Source organism: Saimiri boliviensis, chromosome 15 (genome assembly GCF_048565385.1).
Source record: "Saimiri boliviensis isolate mSaiBol1 chromosome 15, mSaiBol1.pri, whole genome shotgun sequence".
In the NCBI taxonomy this organism is placed as follows: domain Eukaryota; kingdom Metazoa; phylum Chordata; class Mammalia; order Primates; family Cebidae; genus Saimiri; species Saimiri boliviensis.
In genome coordinates this window covers 2,755,170-2,774,022 of record NC_133463.1, presented here as the reverse complement: position 1 = coordinate 2,774,022, position 18,853 = coordinate 2,755,170, and the positions used below count along the sequence as shown (strand labels likewise).

The following is an 18,853-nucleotide window of genomic DNA, read 5'->3' as shown; positions in this document are numbered from 1 at the left end:
GAGCAGGTACAGTGGTTGACACCTGTAATCCCAGCATTTTGGGAGGCTGAGGCGGGAGGATCACTTGAGCCCAGGGGTTTGAGATCAGCCTGGGCAACAAAGTGAGACACTGTCTTTACAAAAAATAAAAAATTTAGTCAGGTGTGGTGGTGCATGCCTGTCGTCTCAGCTACTCACGAGGCTGAGATGGGAGGATCCCTTGAGCCTAAAAGTTTGGGGGTTGCAGTGAGCTATGATTGTGTCACTGCACTCCAGCCTGGGTGGCAGAGTGAGACCCTGTCTCAAAAAACAAAATTATTTCTAAACAATGTACTTTAGGAATAAGAAAATTATCATGGAATAAAGGTCTGAGATACCGGAAGAACTAATCAGCAAAAATACAAACAACCTAAAATAAGTATAGTAGGATAGAATAACAGCATAATCAGTATTATTAAATGTGTAGAGAGCTGAAAAACTGAAAATGGATAGCAAGGAAATCAAACGTGGGATGACTGGAGCTCAAGTGTTCCCAAGTCCTTATATCACTCTAAGCCTGGAGTTAAGATATTAACTTAAGAATAGTATATGTGATACCATTTCAAGGATAATCACCAAAGAACAGAAACAGGGAATATAACCTTCTAATCACTAGAGGAAAACAATAGAATGAGAAATACAGGAAAACAAACAAAAAAGGAAAACATAAAGAAAAAACATTTAATAGCAAAAAAAAAAAAAAACAGGTGATAAGTGAAAGGGTAAACAAAAGTCCTTGCATATTAGAAATGGAACAAAAATGATTTAAACATGTCAAAGACAGAATCTGTCATGTTGTTTAAAGGAAATAAAAATGTCTTCCAATAAACTGGTAACAAAAGTACAGAAAGATTCAAAGTAAAAAGACAGGAAAAAATGTTTCTGACAAAATTTTTTTAGTTTTAATTAAGTTCTAAGATGCATGTGCAGACGTGCAGGTTACATAGGTACACATGTGCCATGGTGGTTTGCTGCACACATCAACCTGTCATCTACATTGTGCATTTCTTCTAAAGCTGTCCCTCCCTTAACCCCTAGGTCCCAGTGTATGATATTCCCCTTCCTATGTCCATGTGTTCTATTGTTCAACTCCCACTTATGAGTGAGAACATGCAGTGTTTGGTTTTCTGTTCTTGTGTCAGTTTGCTGAGAATGATGGTTTCCAGCTTCATCCATGTCCCTGCAAAGGACATGAACGTATCCTTTTTATGGCTGCATAGTATTCCATGGTGTACATGTGCCACATTTTCTTTAACCATTCTATCATTGACAGGCATTTGGATTGGTTCCAGGTCTTTGTTATTGTAAACAGTGCTGTAATAAACATACGTGTGCATGTGTCTTTATAATAGAATGATTTATAATCCTTTGGGTATATACCCAGTAATGAGATTGCTGGGTCAAATGGTATTTCTGGTTCTAGATCCTTGAGGAATTGCCACAACGGTTGAACTAATTTACACTCCCACGAACAGTGTAAAAGCGTTTCTATTTCTCCACATCCGTTCCAGGATCTGCTGTTTCCTGCCATTTTTTTTTTTTTTTTTTTTTTTTTTTTTTGAGACAGAGTCTTGCTCTTTTGCCAGGTGCCAGGCTGGAGTGCAGTGTCGAGATCTCGGCTCACTGCAACCTCCACCTCCTGGGTTCAAACAATTCTCCTGCCTCAGCCTCCCAAGTAGCTGGGACTACAGATGTGAGCTAATAAAAATTAGCCCAGCTAATTTTTATATTCTAGTAGAGATGAGGTTTCACTACATTGGCCAGGATTGTCTCGATCTCTTTACCTCGTGATCCGCCTGCCCTGGCCTCCCAGTTTCCTGACTTTTTAATCATCACTATTCTAACTGGTGTGAGATGGTATCTCACTGTGATTTTGATTTGCATTTGTCTAATGACCACTGATGATGAGCTTTTTTTCATATGTTTGTTGGCCGCATAAATGTCTTCTTTTCAGAAGTGTCTGACCATATCCTTTGCCTACTTTTTGATGGCGTTGTTTTTTTCTTGTAAATTTGTTTAAGTTCTTTGTAGATTCTAGATACTAGATCTTTGTCAGATGGATAGGTTGCAAAAGTATTCTCCCATTCTGTAGGTTCCCTGTCCACTCTAGTGATAGTTCCTTTCGCTGTGCAGAAGCTCTTTAGTTTAATTAGGTCCCATTTGTCAATTTTGGTTTTCATTGCCATTGCTTTTGGTGTTGTAGCCATGAAGTATTTGCCCACGCCTATGTCCTGAATGGTATTGCCTAGGTTTTCTTCTAGGGTTTTTATGGTTTTAGGTCTTATGTTTCAGTCTTTAATCCATCTTGAGTTAATTTTTGTATGAGGTGTAAGGAACGGGTCCAGTTTTTGTCTTCTGCATATGGCTAGCCTGTTTTCCAAATACAATTTATTAAATAGGGAATCCTTTCCCCATTGCTTGTTTTTGTCAGGTCAAAGATCAGATGGTTGTAGATGTGTGGTGTTATTTCTGAGGCCTCTGTTCTGCTCCATTGGTCTATATATCTGTTTTTGTACCGTACCATGCTGGTTTGGTTACTGTCAAAATAAAGCTGAAAAGGTGGTTTTGATAGTAAGCAAAATAGATTTTAAGAAAGTAGTATTAAGGATAGAGAGGTGACTAATATAGATAAGAAGGTTTAATTTACCAGGAAGACATACAATTATAAACTTTTATGCTCTTACTAGCTCAAAATATATAAAGCATAAACTAGTAAAACTACACAGAGAAATTAAATCCACTACCACTGCGGAAAATTTTAGCACACCTCTGCCAATTATTGATAAGTCAACAGATAAAAAAGTTAGTAAAAATTTAGAAAACCTGCATATACCTAGTTTGATTTGTTGGATAAACAATTAGAAAAACTGCCCATAATTAGAAATAAAAATGCATTCTCAAGCATACATGGAAGATTTAAAAGAGGTGACTAGAGGCTGGATGTGGCGGCTCGGATCTGTAATCTCGGCACTTTGGGAGGCTGAGTTGGGAAGACTGCTCAAAGCCAGGAGTTCAAGACCAGCCTGGTCAACAAAGTGAGACCTCATATCTATAAAAAATAAAATAAAATAAAATAGCCAGGCACAGTGGTGTGTGCCTGTAGTCTCCCCTACTCAGGAGGCTGAGGTAGGAGGATAGCCTGAACCCAGAAGTTGGGGGCTGCAGTAAGCTATGATCTGGCCACTGCACCCCAGCCTGCGTGACGCCAGATTCTCTCTCTCTCATTAATTAAGTGTTTATCACTATATACTTGGCTATAAACCAAGTCACAATGAATTTCAAATAATCTTACCATATAGGACATATTCTTTGGCTAAAATATCATTAAATGAGAAACCAAGCAAAAAATACATATTTAAAAAATCCTCTTACATTTGGAAAATTCACAATTTTTTTTTTTTCAACTCATAGGTCAAATAAGAAATCACAGAGAAAAGGGACAATACTTTGACCTAGTTGATAATCAAAATACCACATGTCCAAATGTATGGATTACATCAATACATAAGGAAATTCATAGGCTTTAGCATAATAAAGCATAAAATAAAAGTAAAATAATACTTTAAAAGTAAAATAAAACTTTACTTTTCTGATAAACATTTATGTATGTATGTATGTAGGTATGCATGTATGTACATATGTAGAGACAGGGTCTTGCTATGTTGCCCAGGCTGGTGTTAAACTCTTGGCCTCAAGCAACCCTCCCACTTTGACTCCCACAGCCCTGGATTACAGACACAAGCCACCACACCTTGCTCCCTATATTCATTTAAATTAGTTTTTTATGCACTTATCACAAAATCTACCCTAAACCTCAATTACCGAGATCTTCTCTCAGGATGCTTAACCTCACAGGTATTGTACCCTGAAAAGCTCTTCTGGAGCCTTCTGCTGTACTCCAATCTGGATGGGTCAGCATCTATATACCTGGACACAATATCATCCCAGGATCTATTGGCACAAAATCTGGCGGTTCCCCCTTGCTGCTCTACTATGTTGGAGCTGCTATTTCTTACACCTATATCTTTTGACTTTAATTCAGTAGTTCTTGTCTTCTAGTTTCCTGAAAAAAGAAGAGTGTAAGATAAAATTTTAAAACCATTCATAAAGTTGTTAGTAATCACTCTACAAACTTTATGGGCAGTTTAGCTGGGTATAGATTTTCTAGACAGGAACTAATTTTTCCATTCATAGTCCAGTCATGTTTTGTTTCCCTCCCTTCTCTCCAAGTGCTGAGGTCTTTTTTAGTTTCCAGTATGCTACCTGAGAGCAGGTATAAAAGCAGACATTTTGATGTTGAATTTATAATGTCTTTTTTTTTTTTTTGGTCTATACATCCATTTAAAGGCCTCCTTACCTCCTAGTTACCTCTTCACGTGACTCACTTCTCCGTTCCACATCTAAATAGGGAAGTCCACAGGCCAAGCCTCGGGGACCAGGGCATGGAGGGGAACTGGAGGTAGGACCAGACTGCATTTCCTAGGAGAAATTTCCAGGCTCTCCTGATAGAGAACAACCATGGTGGCCCTTGACCCTTCACATGTGATTACGTTAAGGCCTGCTCATCTCCTCCTGATATGCCCGACTTTGCTTAAAATGTTATTTTTTAACCTACACAAAAGTCAAGACAAATACAAAAATCCCCAGAGATCCATATACAAGGTTTCTATATTTTTGATTGATTGTGTTGAGAAGGGAGAGGTGTAGAACTGGCTACTACCTTTGCCTTTAAGTTTGCCCTGACATTTTCCTTTGTCTCAAATAACAAGGAAGGGTCCTTCTGTCTATTCTTTTGCCGTAGAGATGAGTTGTCACTATTCTTTTCCTGGTGTTCACACCCACCACACACACTCTCCCACTCTGTTCTGCTCACACAGCTGCAGCTCAGAGGCAGGCTGGCTCAGGCCCGAGGTGGAGTCATCACCCCCCTGGTTAAACTGGATTAGAACTGTGGCATTCCACCGACTGCCCAGACCAGCGTGAGCTTATCAGCAGCCGCGCTGAATTCCACCCACTTGTCAATGCTTCCTGCCCAGTGAAACACTATCTCCTAAAATCTGTGCTAGTGTGACAGGTCTGAGCAGCTAAGTGTCCCCATGATTGACTTGTTTTTCTTGAACCACCAGGTATTTATCATAAATTTTATCATATTCAGTGGAACACAAATGGCTTCCCAGGGGGCAGCATCATGTCAATAACTTTGCAGAAGTTACTTATCTGTATGAGCTTGAATTAATTCATTTTTAACACAAAATAAGAAAATCTAATTTAGAGAGGTGTTGTGAGCATTAAAGTCAATCACATGATATAGTGATACAGGATATGGTACAGTGACTGGTAGATAAATCTTTTTCTTAGTGGGGTACTTAGGTCAACTTTTATAATAAAATTTTATAATTTTCTCCATATAGCTCTTGTACATGTTTTGTTAGATCTAGGTCTAGATTGTCTACGGTTTTGTGTTCTATTTTAAGTGGTGTTTTTGTTTGTTGTTGCATGTTGCTGGTGTGTAAGAATACAATGGCCTTGTATACTGAACTTTTGTAATAATCTATCAACTTACTAAACTTTATTATTTGTAATCCTTTTAATATACTTTTATGCAATCATTTCATAATTCCAATTTTGCTTCTCATTTTCTTTTCTGACTGCCTTTTAGGACCTTCAGGACAATGCTGAAGAGAAGCCAGTGACTGGGCATCCTTATTTTGTTCCAACTTTAAAGAAAAAGTCTTCATTGTTTTACAGTCACTAATGTTTGCTTTATTGTTGGTGGTTTTTCGTTTTTTTTTTTTTTTTTTTGTAGATACCCTTCACCCAGGTAGGGATTCCTAGTTTACTAAGGACTTTTTTTTTTTTAAATAATGAATGAGTGTTGGATTTTATCAAATGCATTATCTGTATTAATTGAACTAATTGTTTTTCCCCTTTAACATGTTAACATGGCAAATGACCAATTACAAATTCTTTCCAAGTATTAAAGTAATTTTTCACTCCTGATGTAAAGCCAAGATCCTATTTGCTATGTTTTATTTAGGATTTTTGTCTCTAAGTCCATTAATGATACTGATCTTTACTTTTATTTTTATACTAAATTTGGTATCAAGATCATTATATCAGCTTCACAGAATGAGTTGATGATTACCTTTTTTTCTTTTGAAAATTTTAGATACAAAGTATAAGACAAACTGTTTTGACAGTTTGAAATAATTAGGTAATAAAATCATTCAGTTTTAGTGTTTTTTTAATTTTTTTTTTTCTGAGAGGATTCTAAACTACCAGCTCAACATCTCTAATGATAATCAGACTATCTGAACTTTTTAATTTTTTTCTTAAGATATTTTGGTAATACATTTTTCTAAGGATTTTTCTATCTTGTCTATTTTCAAACTTAATAGCAATATTCTTACTTTTTTTCAAGTTAATATTACTCAAAATGTGCTTCATGAATTTGCATGTCATCCTTGCCCAGGGGCCATGCTAATCTTCTCTGTACCTTTCCAATTATAGTATACATGCTGCCAAAGTGAGCACATCTGTTTCTAATCCCTAATGGAACTGATATTCCTAATTTTCCTTTTTACTATTATTTATGTTTTCTTTATCAATTTTACGATAGGACTGTTATTATTTCTTGCTTTTGCTTAGTCACTATTTATGTCATTAATTTCTACTCTTATAATTATTTTTTTTCCATTTTCTTTGGACTAATTCTATTATTCTTTCCCTATTTCTTATGTTGGAGGGTTAGCTCATTAATTTGTAGGCTTTCTCTCAAGCTATCCTCCTACTTCAGCCTCCTGAGTAGTTGGGACCACAAACACATGCCACCATGCCTGGCTTTTCTTTTTTTTTTTCTCTCTTTTCATTTTTTTTTTTTTTTTTGAGACGGAGTTTCACTCTTGTTACCCAGTCTGGACTGCAATGGCGTGATCTCGGCTCACCGCAACCTCCGACTCATGGGTTCAAGCAATTCTCCTGCCTCAGTCTCCTGAGTAGCTGGGATTACAGGCACGCGCCACCATGCCCAGCTAATTTTTTGTATTTTAGTAGAGACGGGGTTTCACCATGTTGACCAGGATGGTCTCAATCTCTTGACCTCGTGATCCACCCGCCTCGGCCTCCCAAAGTGCTGGGATTACAGGCTTGAGCCACCGTGCCCGGCCTCTTTTCATTTTAAAGAGATGAGGTCTTGCTATGTTGCTCAGGCTGGTCTCTTACAATCCTGCTGCCTTGGACTCTTAAAATGCTGGGATTACAAATATGAGCCACTGTGTCCAGTCCTTTCTTCTTCTTCTGTTTTTTTTTTAATTGCATTTTAGGTTTTGGGGTACATGCGAAGAACATGCAAGATTGTTGCATAGGTACACATATGGCAGTGTGGTTTGCTGCCTTCCTTCCCCTCACCTTTATCTGTCATTTCTCCCCATGCTCTCTCCCCACCTCTCCACCCCCATGTCCCTCCCCCATTTCCCCCCAACGGACCCCAGTGTGTAGAGCTCCTCTTCCCGTGTCCATGTGTTCTCATTGTTCAACACCTGCCTATGAGTGAGAACATGCGGTGTTTGATTTTCTGCTCTTGTGTCAGTTTGCTGAGAATGATGGTTTCCAGGTTCATCCAGGTCCTTACAAAGGACACGAACTCATCGTTTTTAATGGCTGCATAATATTCCATGGTGTATATGTACCACATTTTCCCTGTTCAGTCTATCATCGATGGGTATTTGGGTTGGTTCCAGGTCTTTGCTATTTTAAACAGTGCTGCAATGAACATTCATGTGCATGTGTCCTTATAGTAGAATGATTTATAATCCTTTGGATATATACCCAGTAATAGGATTGCTGGGTCAAATGGGATTTCTATTTTTAGGTCATTGAGGAATCGCCACACTGTCTTCCATAATGGTTGAATTAATTTACACTCCCACCAACAGTGTAAAAGTGTTCCTATTTCTCCACATCCTCTCCAGCATCTGTTCTCTCCAGATTTTTCAATGATCGCCATTCTAACTGGTGTGAGATACATCAATGTGGTTTTGATTTGTGTTTCGCTAATGACCAGTGACGATGAGCATTTTTTCATATGTTTGTTGGCCTCCTGTATGTCTTCTTTTGTATAGTGTCTGTTTATATCCTTTGCCTATTTTTGAATGGGCTTGTTTGTTTTTTTCTTGTAGATCTGTTTTAGTTCTGTGTAGATTCTGGATATCAGCCCCTTGTCAGATGGGTAGACTGCAAAAATTTTTTCCCATTCTGTTGGCTGCTGATTCACTCTAATGACTGTTTCTTTTGCTGTGCAGAAGCTGTGGAGTTCAATTAGGTCCCATTTGTCTATTTTGGCTTTTGTTGCCAATCTTCTTTTCATTTTTATTTATTTATTTGAGACTGAGTCTCCCTCTGCTGCCCAGGTTGGAGTACAATGGCATGATCTTGGGTCACTGCAACCTCTGCCTCCCAGGTTCAAGCGAGTCTCATGCCTCAGCCTCCCGAGTAGCTGGGACTGCAGGCATGTGCCACCACGCCTGGCTAATTTTTATATTTTTAACACAGATGGGGTTTTACCATGTTGGCCAGGCTTGTCTCGAACTCCTGACCTCAGGTGATCTGCCTGCCTGGGCCTCCAAAAGTACTGAGATTACAGGCACGAGCCACTGCACCTGGACCCTTTCTTCTTTTAAAAGTTGAGATAATTTGACTAAAATTTATTCTAAACATCAAGTTAATGACATCACATAAATTTTAATATTTAGTATTTTTATTTTTTTATTAGTTGTAGGTATTTTAAAATTGTCATTATTTCTTTTTTGATCCAATAGTTATTTGGAAGTATTTTTCAAATTTTATAGTAGTTTTAAAATATATTATTTTTGTTATTAACTCTTACTGCATTCACTTTATGTTGCTATATAATACATTACTCCCACAAATTTGAAGTTTAAAATAAAAACATTAATTTTTTTCATAGTGTATGTGGGTTAGAGGTTCATCATCTTGACAGCTGTCAGTTAGTGCCAGATCCTGTTCTATTTGCATTCTTCTCCTCAAAAGGCCCTTAAGAGCTAGGCTATTATCCCTATTCAGCACATAGAAGACTGAAGATCAGAAAGATTTACTATCTTGCCCAAAACCATACAACATTAAATAAGCAAACTAACAATAAAATGAAATGAATATATAAGCATATTTGATATAAATACCTCTTTAAATTTACAAAAGTGGGGAATTACCAGCTTAATTTCCAGAGCTAAACCTCCATTAGAATTCAAGTGCGGGTGAAATTGATTTACACACCACTGTAGTCAGCAATAAGGAATAGACAACTCTCTGCAAGGATGGAGTGAATGTTCTATGTCTATGTTGTCTAATGTGTTAGCCACTAGTCATATGTGACTACTGAGCACTTGAGATATGGCTGATACAACTGAGGAACTACATTTTAAATTTTATTTAATTTTAATTAGTTTAAATATAAATAATCAAATGTGGCTAGTGGCCACCCTATTGGAAAGCACAGTTTAAAGGCCTACAGAACTGGAAGAACCAAAAACTATGAATACTTAAAAATTGGTTTATCAACCTTTCAAACACAGTAATTAAAAAGTGATGAATTTTTGGCTGGGCACGGTGGTTCACGCCTATAATCCCAGCACTTTGGGAGGCCGAGGCGGGTAGATCACCAGGTCAAGAGATCGAGACCATCCTGGTCAACATGGTAAAACCTCATCTCTACTAAAAATACAAAAATTAGCTGGGCATGGTGGCGCACTCCTGTAGTCCCAGCTACTCGGGAGGCTGAGGCAGGAGAATTGCTTGAACCCAGGAGGCGGAGGTTGTGGTGAGCTGAGATCGCGCCATTGCACTCCAGCCTGGGTAATAAGAGCAAAACTCTGTCTCAAAAAAAAAAAAAAAAAAGTGATGAATTTTTAAAGTGACTAGGAAAACCACAGCATAAATAGCTAAGAGGTTATTTCAAATAGCCTTCTATTTAAAGCTCTTCCAAATTATCTTTCATCAAAAAAGCAAAAAAAAAAAATTTTTTTTTAAGCACTAATATTCACAAAGTATTAATAGGTGTTTCTCAAAAATTAGCACTATCACCAAAATGTTGTTAGGAATGTTTTTTTCTAACATGTATTTTAAGATATCAAAACCATACATAATTACTACTGTGTTCAACCTCCTTGATAATATGATATTTTATACCCAAGAATGCCAGGAAATCCCTGAGTGGTCACCTGATCCAGAAACACATGATTTTAAGTATGCATACTGTGTATAAGCAGTATTTAGCAGGTGATATCCAGAAGAGTGTACCACCTATCTTAAGATAACTAGTCTTAACATTTCCACAGATATGTATCCATTATTTAATTTGTAGTGGCTATAACACATTTATATAGTACAAACTAATTTCTCATGGTTCTGTGACTGAAAGAAATTTTGTACAAAAATTAGAGTTCTGTGGCTAATAAGTAGGTCTAGTCCAAACAAGTAAAAAGCTAGAACACTTCAAAATGAAGATGAACAACCGTGGTCTTTGGTTTCTATAAAAATTAAAAAGGTGAGTTGTCTAAGATGAAACTTATTAACGTTCAATCCTAGTGACCTAACCTCAGGAATTAAAGGCCAGAAAGAAAGTATGGTGTAAGTAATTTGTTTCTTTCAGCATTTTGAAGATATTATCCCAGTGCCTTCTGGTCTCCATTGTTTCTGATGAGAAGTCTGCTGGACGGTCACTGGGATTCCCTTGTATTACTATATGATGAGTCATATTGCTTTTGTTGTTTTCAAGATTTTCTCTTTATCTCTGGTTTTCAACATTTTCACTAGGAGGTGTCTGGGTGTAGATCTCTTTGACTCTATCCTCCTTTGAGTTCACTGAGCTTCCTGGATATGCATATTAAAATTTTTCATCAAATTTGACAAGTGTTCAGCCATTATTTCTTCAAATATTTTCTGCATCATCCTCTCTCTTTCTCACATTCTCATTACATATATTTTGGTGAACTTAATCACGTCCAACATTTTTATGAGGTTCTCTTTTGTATCCTGCATTTTCTCTCTCAGATTGCACAATCTTAGCTTAATTTCTTTCTCGCTCTCTTTTATTGAGACAGTGTCTCACTCTGTCACCCAGGCTGGAGTGCAGTGGCACAATCATGGCTCACTGCAGCCTCAACCTCCCAGGCTCAAGTGATCCTTCTACCACAGCCTCCCAAGTCCACCACATCAGGCTAATTTTTGTATTTTTGGTAGAGATGGGGTTTCTCCATGTTGCCCAGGCTGGTCTCAAACTCCTAAGCTGAAGTGATCCACCAGCCTCAGCCTTCCAAAATGCTGGGATTTTAGGCGTGAGCTACCATGCCCAGCCTGATTATCTTAATTTCAAGTCCACGAATTCTTTTTTCTACATTCTCAAATCTACAGTTGAGCCCCTCTGGTGAATTTTTCAATTCGATTGTTGTTCTTTTCAACAACAGAATTTCCATTTGGTTCTTCTCATAGTTTGTATCTTTTAATTGACACTCTATTTGATAAGACAGTGTTAACATATGTTCCTTTAATTCTTTAGACATGGTTTCCTTCAGTTCTTTGGACATAGTTATAATGGCTGCTTTGAAATCTTTGTCTGCTAAATCAAACATCTGGACCTCTCCAAATGCAGTTTCTACTGCCTGCTTTACCCCTCCACCACTATTCTTCCGGGTTGGTCTCTCAAGCATGACGCCTCTAACCTATCTGTGAGCTGGGATGGGACAATTAGGTCTTGGCCTGACTCATCTGGTAGGTGATGAGAGATGCTTAAAGCTGGCCATGAAAGGTGAAATGTACCCTACAATGGGGGTTAGGGGTACCATCTTCTTGACAGGACCCCCTGAAGTAGAACCCCAGGTTAGTCTCCATAAAATGAGTTTGGATGGTGGGGGAGTGGGTGGTGGCTCAAAGGCCACAGACTTGATATTCTCACTGAGATTTAGTAGTTATTTTTGATTCCATTCATAGAATGTTTATCCATTTGCTGTATGCCCTTAAGACAATTTCTAGAATTTTTAAATGCTTGTCTTTCATAATTTTCTCTAGCTAAATGTTTATTAGAGAAAGAATCTACTGGGACTCCATGTTTGGGTCCCCTTTCACGAACATTCCCTTCGTGGAAGCCTGTCTTCCCCTCCTGAACTCCATCTCTCTCTAGTCCCTTCCACTCAGTGTGGAAGCTGCTTTCCTCTCCTGGATTCCATCTTTCTGGATTTTCCCACTCAGTGTGAGAGTTAGCTGTTTCTTTCTCTCTAAATAAATCACTTCCTACCAAAAAAAAAAAAAAAAAAAAAAAAGAATCTACTGTGTCCTCACTCTGCTATTCTGAAAGTTGGTTTGTTTCTTTATTTCCATTGGAAGTAAAGATTCTCTAGATGATTAGCATGTGTCATGTGAGAAAACAAAATGGCTCTTTAGCCCTTATTTATAAGTCTTCAGAGTATTTGGAAAGTATTCGTTCTGAATTTGTAGACTTAAGTGTGAGTTATTTCTTTTTTTTTTTTTTTTTTTTTTTTTTTTTGAGACGGAGTTTCGCTCTTGTTAACCCAGGCTGGAGTGCAATGGCACGATCTCGGCTCACCGCAACCTCCGCCTCCTGGGTTCAGGCAATTCTCCTGCCTCAGCCTCCTGAGTAGCTGGGATTACAGGCACACGCCACCATGCCCAGCTAATTTTTTGTATTTTTAGTAGAGACGGGGTTTCACCATGTTGACCAGGATGGTCTCGATCTCTTGACCTCGTGATCCACCCGCCTCGGCCTCCCAAAGTGCTGGGATTACAGGCTTGAGCCACCACGCCCGGCCAAGTGTGAGTTATTTCTTAAGAGACATCTTGATTCGCTTGAACACAAGAAATGAGCCAAGTACTAAATTGCCAAGCCAGATAATGGACGTGCAACAGACGCAGTGAGGCACGAAGGGCTGCGGAGCCATGAAATAAGTGTAACAAGATTTTTAATAACAAAAGCATTTGGGGGTTTGTCATTGTGCCCCAAAACAGTGTCTTGGTCTTCTGGGGGTGTCTAGTAAATCAATGATTCATCCATTTATGTGCTAAATACGGCAGGAATGCATCCTGGATAGGCCCTGTGAGGTGCTAGGTACAGGGTAGCAGGCAAACAGTCCCTGCCCTCTTTGCTCCTTGGCAAGAGAGACCAATCACACACAATAGGGCAACCACAGATTGTGTGGGTGTTAGGAAGGAAATAAAGAGTGCTGTGAGAGACAGCACCGGGGTGGTGGGTCAGTCTAGCCAGGGTCGTCAGGAAAAGCTTCTTAAAGCTGAGCCTAAAGTGAGGGAAGCAACCAGTCATGCAAAGGCTGAGAGAAGAACAATGACAACAGAGAGCACTGCATGTACGAAACCCTAGGATGGGAAGGAGGTTTTCCACGTTTGAGAAATTGCAAGGAGGCTAGAAGATAATAAGGGAGAAAGACAAGATAGGTGTTTCAGTCCATTTGAGCTGCTCTAACAAAAATACCACAGATGAGGTGGCTCATAAACAACAGAAATGTATTGTTCATAGTTCTAGAGGCTGGGAAGTTCTAGATGAAGGCACCAGCAGGTTTGGCATCTGGTGAGGGCCTGCTGCCTTGTTGACAGCTGTCTTTTAAAAGCAACCTCCTACGATGGAAGGGTCAAGAACTCTCTCGTGGGCCTCTTTTATAAGGACGTTAATCCCAAAGGCCCCAGCCCCTAATATCTTGGGGGTGAAGATTTCAACATATAACTTTTGGGGAAGATACAAACATTCAGACCATAGCAATAAGGGAAAGCAGAGATACGAGGAAAGACTATTTATCATTATTATTCTTGTTGCATTATATTTTTTTTTTTGAGACGGAGTTTCGCTCTTGTTACCCAGGCTGGAGTGCAATGGTGCGATCTCGGCTCACTGCAACCTCCGCCTCCTGGGTTCAGGCAATTCTCCTGCCTCAGCCTCCTGAGCAGCTGGGATTACAGGCATGCGTCACCATGCCCAGCTAATTTTTTGTATTTTTTAGTAGAGACGGGGTTTCACCATGTTGACCAGGATGGTCTCGATCTCTCGACCTCGTGATTCACCTGCCTCGGCCTCCCCAAGTGCTGGGATTACAGGCTTGAGCCACCGCGCCCAGCCAGAGACGGGGTTTCACCATGTTGACCAGGATGGTCTCGATCTCTCGACCTTGTGATCCACCCGCCTCGGCCTCCCAAAGTGCTGGGATTACAGGCTTGAGCCACCGCGCCCGGCCCAGTTGCATTATTCTTAATTAAAAATTAAACATATTTATGAAAAAATAAAAAATTTGAGAAGAATTATTTTCTCTTGGAAAGAAGGGAGTAACGGCGCTGGGGAGGGACAGGGTTTTGTGGGTGGGGGAGGGAGAGGCCCCCTCCCATGGCTGGGTGCAGCTGGCACCCAGAGGCCCCGAGGAGGATAGAGTCCGTGTGAGGGCTGTGTAAGGAGGCTGACCTAACTGGGAGACTTAGGGGTTATGTGTGTCAGCATATCTGGCTCCTGTCATCAATGAGTAAATGAGCAGGAGCCACTCAGAAGTGTTAGATAAAAAGAATATACTGATACAATGTTTGTTTCAGAAATGTAACTCTTGCGCAGGGTGGAAGATGGCTTGAAGAGGGAACTTTTAGACAGTCTCCTTAGACCCAGTGGGAATCCACTGCCCTAATCAATGACAAATGGCTGAGAGGAAGGAGTGAAGGTGCAAAGTAGTGCTCACTGGCTGGTATGTTTTCTTTTGTTTATGCAGTGTTAAAGTTTTCAGAAACTAGTAACTAAAATTAAAACCTGGAAGACTTTACATAGAATTCAACTTTCTAGTTATCTTGAGAAACCTGCAACTCTGGTAGCACCAGGTCAACACCCACGGTGGCTGCCTCAGGATGAGGCGTGGGCTCCTGAGTCCGTCCTGGTGTCCTCCCCCCCAAACCTGGTATCAACCCTCTGATGCTGCCACTGTCTTTGCCTCTTTGGCTTCTGTCAGCATGTGAGAACACCTTCAAGACATTCAAGAAACATTTCAAGGTAGAGACCAGAGAGCACAGTTGTGGGTAAGGGATGCAGGAGAGAGCGCCTGCACTGGCCTGAGGTTCGGAGGAGGTGAGCAGGCGTTGAGAGTGAAGAGCAGCTTCTACATCAGGCTTGGGATAGGCCTCATTTCAGAGAACAGGGAGCTGTGAAAGAACCCAGAAGCTGCTCTAGTGACTCGAGACAGATGCAAGCGAGAACAGGGCTGATTCACACAGAACTGGGAAGGCCAAACTGCTCTGTGGAGAGTGTGACTTGAAACAGGAGAGCAGGGGCACTGGGTCCTGGCTCTGCCGCTACCGACAAGGCATAGAAGCTCTCTGGGCTGACAGTCCTTTTACAAGACAAGGAGCTATTCTCTAAAAGTTCTTTTCAGTTATTTTAGTTTAAGGAAGGTTAAATAGATGTGTATCACCCAAGTTGAGGAGCAGATGCTCACTGTGTGTGGCTGTGCTCCACATGACAACCAGCAGACACCAGCACCATCCTTAGTAAGCTCTGAAACACTGGGAACCAGTGGCTAGCCAGGCTGCAGCAGGAGATCTGACATCTTAAAGTTATGTGATTAATGTTCATAAAACAGAGCTTCCACTTTGTGAAGCAGTTGAGTACATTCCTTTGCTGTCCTGCCACAGCAAATCCACTGTGCAAGGCAAAGATATGCATCCAGTACACCATACTCTCCGCTGCTAGCAATCTTGAGCTAAGGCCGTGGCTGCAGGTGACTTCTATGCCCCATGCTATCTTTAGGAGTGATTAACTAGGATAAGTGCTTAGAAAGCCATGATAAAATATCTCACAGAGAAGCAGTAGGGCACATATGTTTAGAATGAGAGTCTCAGAACTGTACTAATTCCATCAGCCAGAGAGCCATTCAAAAGTTCTTGGAATAAGAGTCTGAATTCCACTTATTTAATGTTTAAGATCAATGCTTCTCCCCTAGACATTCAGCCAATTAACCCCACTTTCATGACTACAAGACTACAGTGTAGGGGAGCAGGCACCACAGGGTATGAACGGACACAGGCACTAGGAGTTCTGGTACCTGCACAATATACATTATGTGAATTTGTTTCACACTCAGCTAAATGCCTGCATCTCTTCTGTGCTCAAAATCTTAGTTTCCTTTACCTATCAGACAAATTCTCATTGTTAGAGATGGAGTTAACTGACAAGAAAATAGGATTCTCTCTCATTAAGTGCCAGCTTTCCTAAGTCCTGAAGCAGGTGTCTGCCTCTTTAGAAAAGGACTAATCTTATGGGAAGGGGCTCACAGGAAGGTGACTGAGAGCACAGAGCACATCATCTCACACAGACGTGAACTTTTCTCATGGGAACCCAGTGTGTGATCAGCCTTATGATGCTGACATCATCGTTCAGCTACAGCAGTTTTGCTTTGTAAGGTAAAGCTCCATTCTGGGTAAAGCAATACATAACCATTAAAATCCCATGTCTATAGCTGGTCCCTGGCCCTAGCCAGCCACACTTCACCCCTCTCAACTGGGAAAACAAGGCAGCAGTCAGAAAGTGGTTCCAGGGGAACAGGGGAGCAGCAGAATCGCCTGTTTCAGCAATCAGCAACCATTCCGCAGGACTTTGATTCTGCGCATTTCTGAGCCATAGGGTGAGGCCTGGACCATGTTGGAAGAGCTGATTAAAACTGGTGCCAAATGAAACCACATTCCACCGCGCATTCCCAGCAACATAAAATAATACAGATAAGAGGTTCCTTGTTCACGATGGAAGTATAAAAGTCCATTATAAAGTTAATATTTGTCTTCAAGAATTTTTTCCGTCTCTTACCAACTTAATGTCCATTATGCCAATTAAAGAATATTTTAAAACTCTAAAAATACATGTCTTGTTTATCTGTAAAGGCAACAGAACAAACCACAAGGAATAAAAACAATAAAAACCCCTCTTGATTTGTAGGGGAAGTTGTAGGAGTACAATGTAATTTCTCTTTTAAGTTTTAATTGTCCCTTCCCCCCTTTCCAAACGATGTGTTGTTCCCCTTTCTTTCATTCACTGGCTCAGTTTCATAGCTTCACAAGTGAGGGACAGCGAGAGCACAGCAAACGTGTGTGCCTGTGCACGCATGTGCTGAGAGGGCAGATTAAGTGGCTATGTGGGATGTTTACGTGAGTTATGGGAGCAGTTCTTAGCAGTCCACCAAGAATTCCCGGAATCGGAGTCAGGCCCGGCTGTTTCATTCTAGGTCACTGTCAACTTAAGCAGCCTCAAACGATCAACAAAGACCTGCCCTCCACTTTATAATCTCTTGTGAAGCCTCGACTCAAAGTAAAAACAGAAGAAACTGGAGGATGAAGTGATAAAAAGAGAGAGGGAGGGAGGGAGGGAGGGAGGGGGAGAGAGAGAGAGAGAGAGAGAGAGAGAGAGAGAGAGAGAGAGAGAGAAGGGAGCATGGAGAGAGGAAAAGCGGGCTGGAACCTAAGCGCTGAGGGAGCCACTGGAAAGGGCGGGGGCGAGCCAGGCGGGAGCGCGGGCGGGGCCGGGAGGCACAGCGGGGCGGGGGCCTCGCCCACTCCTGCAGCCGCCTCGCCTCGAGGACGGCCGGGAAACCAGAGACAGCAGGACATTGTGTTCTTCTTCTCAAAAACAACCAGCCTCTGCACTCCCAAAGTAAACAGTTAATCCTGTTGTTTATCTTTTTAACATGAGATGTTAGCACGACTTCTACTACACAGAAATGTGTTTTTTATCCAGTTAAAAATCATATTTTCTCTTTGTTGAAATAAAAGTGTGACACGTAAACTTTTAAATATCAATGAACCGAAAGGAATAACAACCTTACTTTGCTAAAAGTGATTTAGCCAAAAGAAGAGAAAAAAAAAAAAAAAAAAAAAAAACAAAAAACAAAAAAACCCAAAACAAAAAAAAAAAAACCCTTCAGCCTTTTTTCTCTCCCTCTGTCTCCCAGGCTGTCATCTCGCCTCCCTGCAACCTCCACCTCCTGGGCCCAACTGATCCTCCCACGTCAGCCTCCGGAGTAGCTGGGACCGCAGGCGCACTCACCAACAGGCTGGCTAATAGATGCATTTTTGGTAGAGACAGGTTTAGGTCATGCTTCCCAGGTTGTTCTAAAACTCCTGGGCTCAAGGATCCGCTGGCCTCGGCCTCCCAAAGTGCTGGGATTACAGGCGTGAGCCACTGTGCCTGGCTGAGAAAGGCCTTTTCTATACTCACATATCATCTTTATTTTAGGAAAATACCATGTTACTGAAATTAACAACAACAAAACGCTGCTGCAAGCTTGGTCTTTAAGGAAGGCACAAAACCGCGGACACAACTGGTGCCGGTATGGACTTTGATTTGGTGATTACCAGTGAACAGAAGGTGTTTTATAATTTGATAGACATTTACTGATGGAACAAATTTTGAAAGATACTTACCTCTTTTACCTTTAAAAAAAAAAAAAGAGAGAGAGACAGGGTCTCAATCTGTTGCCCAGGCTGGAGTGCAGTGGCATGATCATGGCTCAGTGTAGCACTGACCTCCAGGGCTCAAGTGATCATTCCACCGCAGCTTCCCTGACGACTGGGATTAAGGCCTGTGCTACCATGCCCAGCTAATTTTTAAATTTTTTGTAGAGATGAGGTCTTGCTATATTGCTCAGGCTGGTCTGGAACGCCTGGGCTCAAGAATCTTCCCGCCTTGGTTTCCCAAAGTGCTGGGATTACAGGCAAGAGCCATTGCTTCCAGTCTGCCTTTTCATTAATTGAAATTTTTATTGAGTTAATTGTAGAGTCA

The 18,853-nt window shown here is 40.7% G+C and overlaps 1 protein-coding gene and 1 pseudogene across 7 annotated transcripts in view; both read right to left on the bottom strand.

Annotated features, from left to right (window-relative positions):
* Window positions 1-18,853, bottom strand: part of SPIDR (scaffold protein involved in DNA repair) — a 401,999-nt gene that overhangs the window by 58,134 nt on the left and 325,012 nt on the right. The window lies entirely within an intron of this gene.
* On the bottom strand, window positions 6,452-6,552 carry LOC120362395 (U6 spliceosomal RNA; annotated as a pseudogene).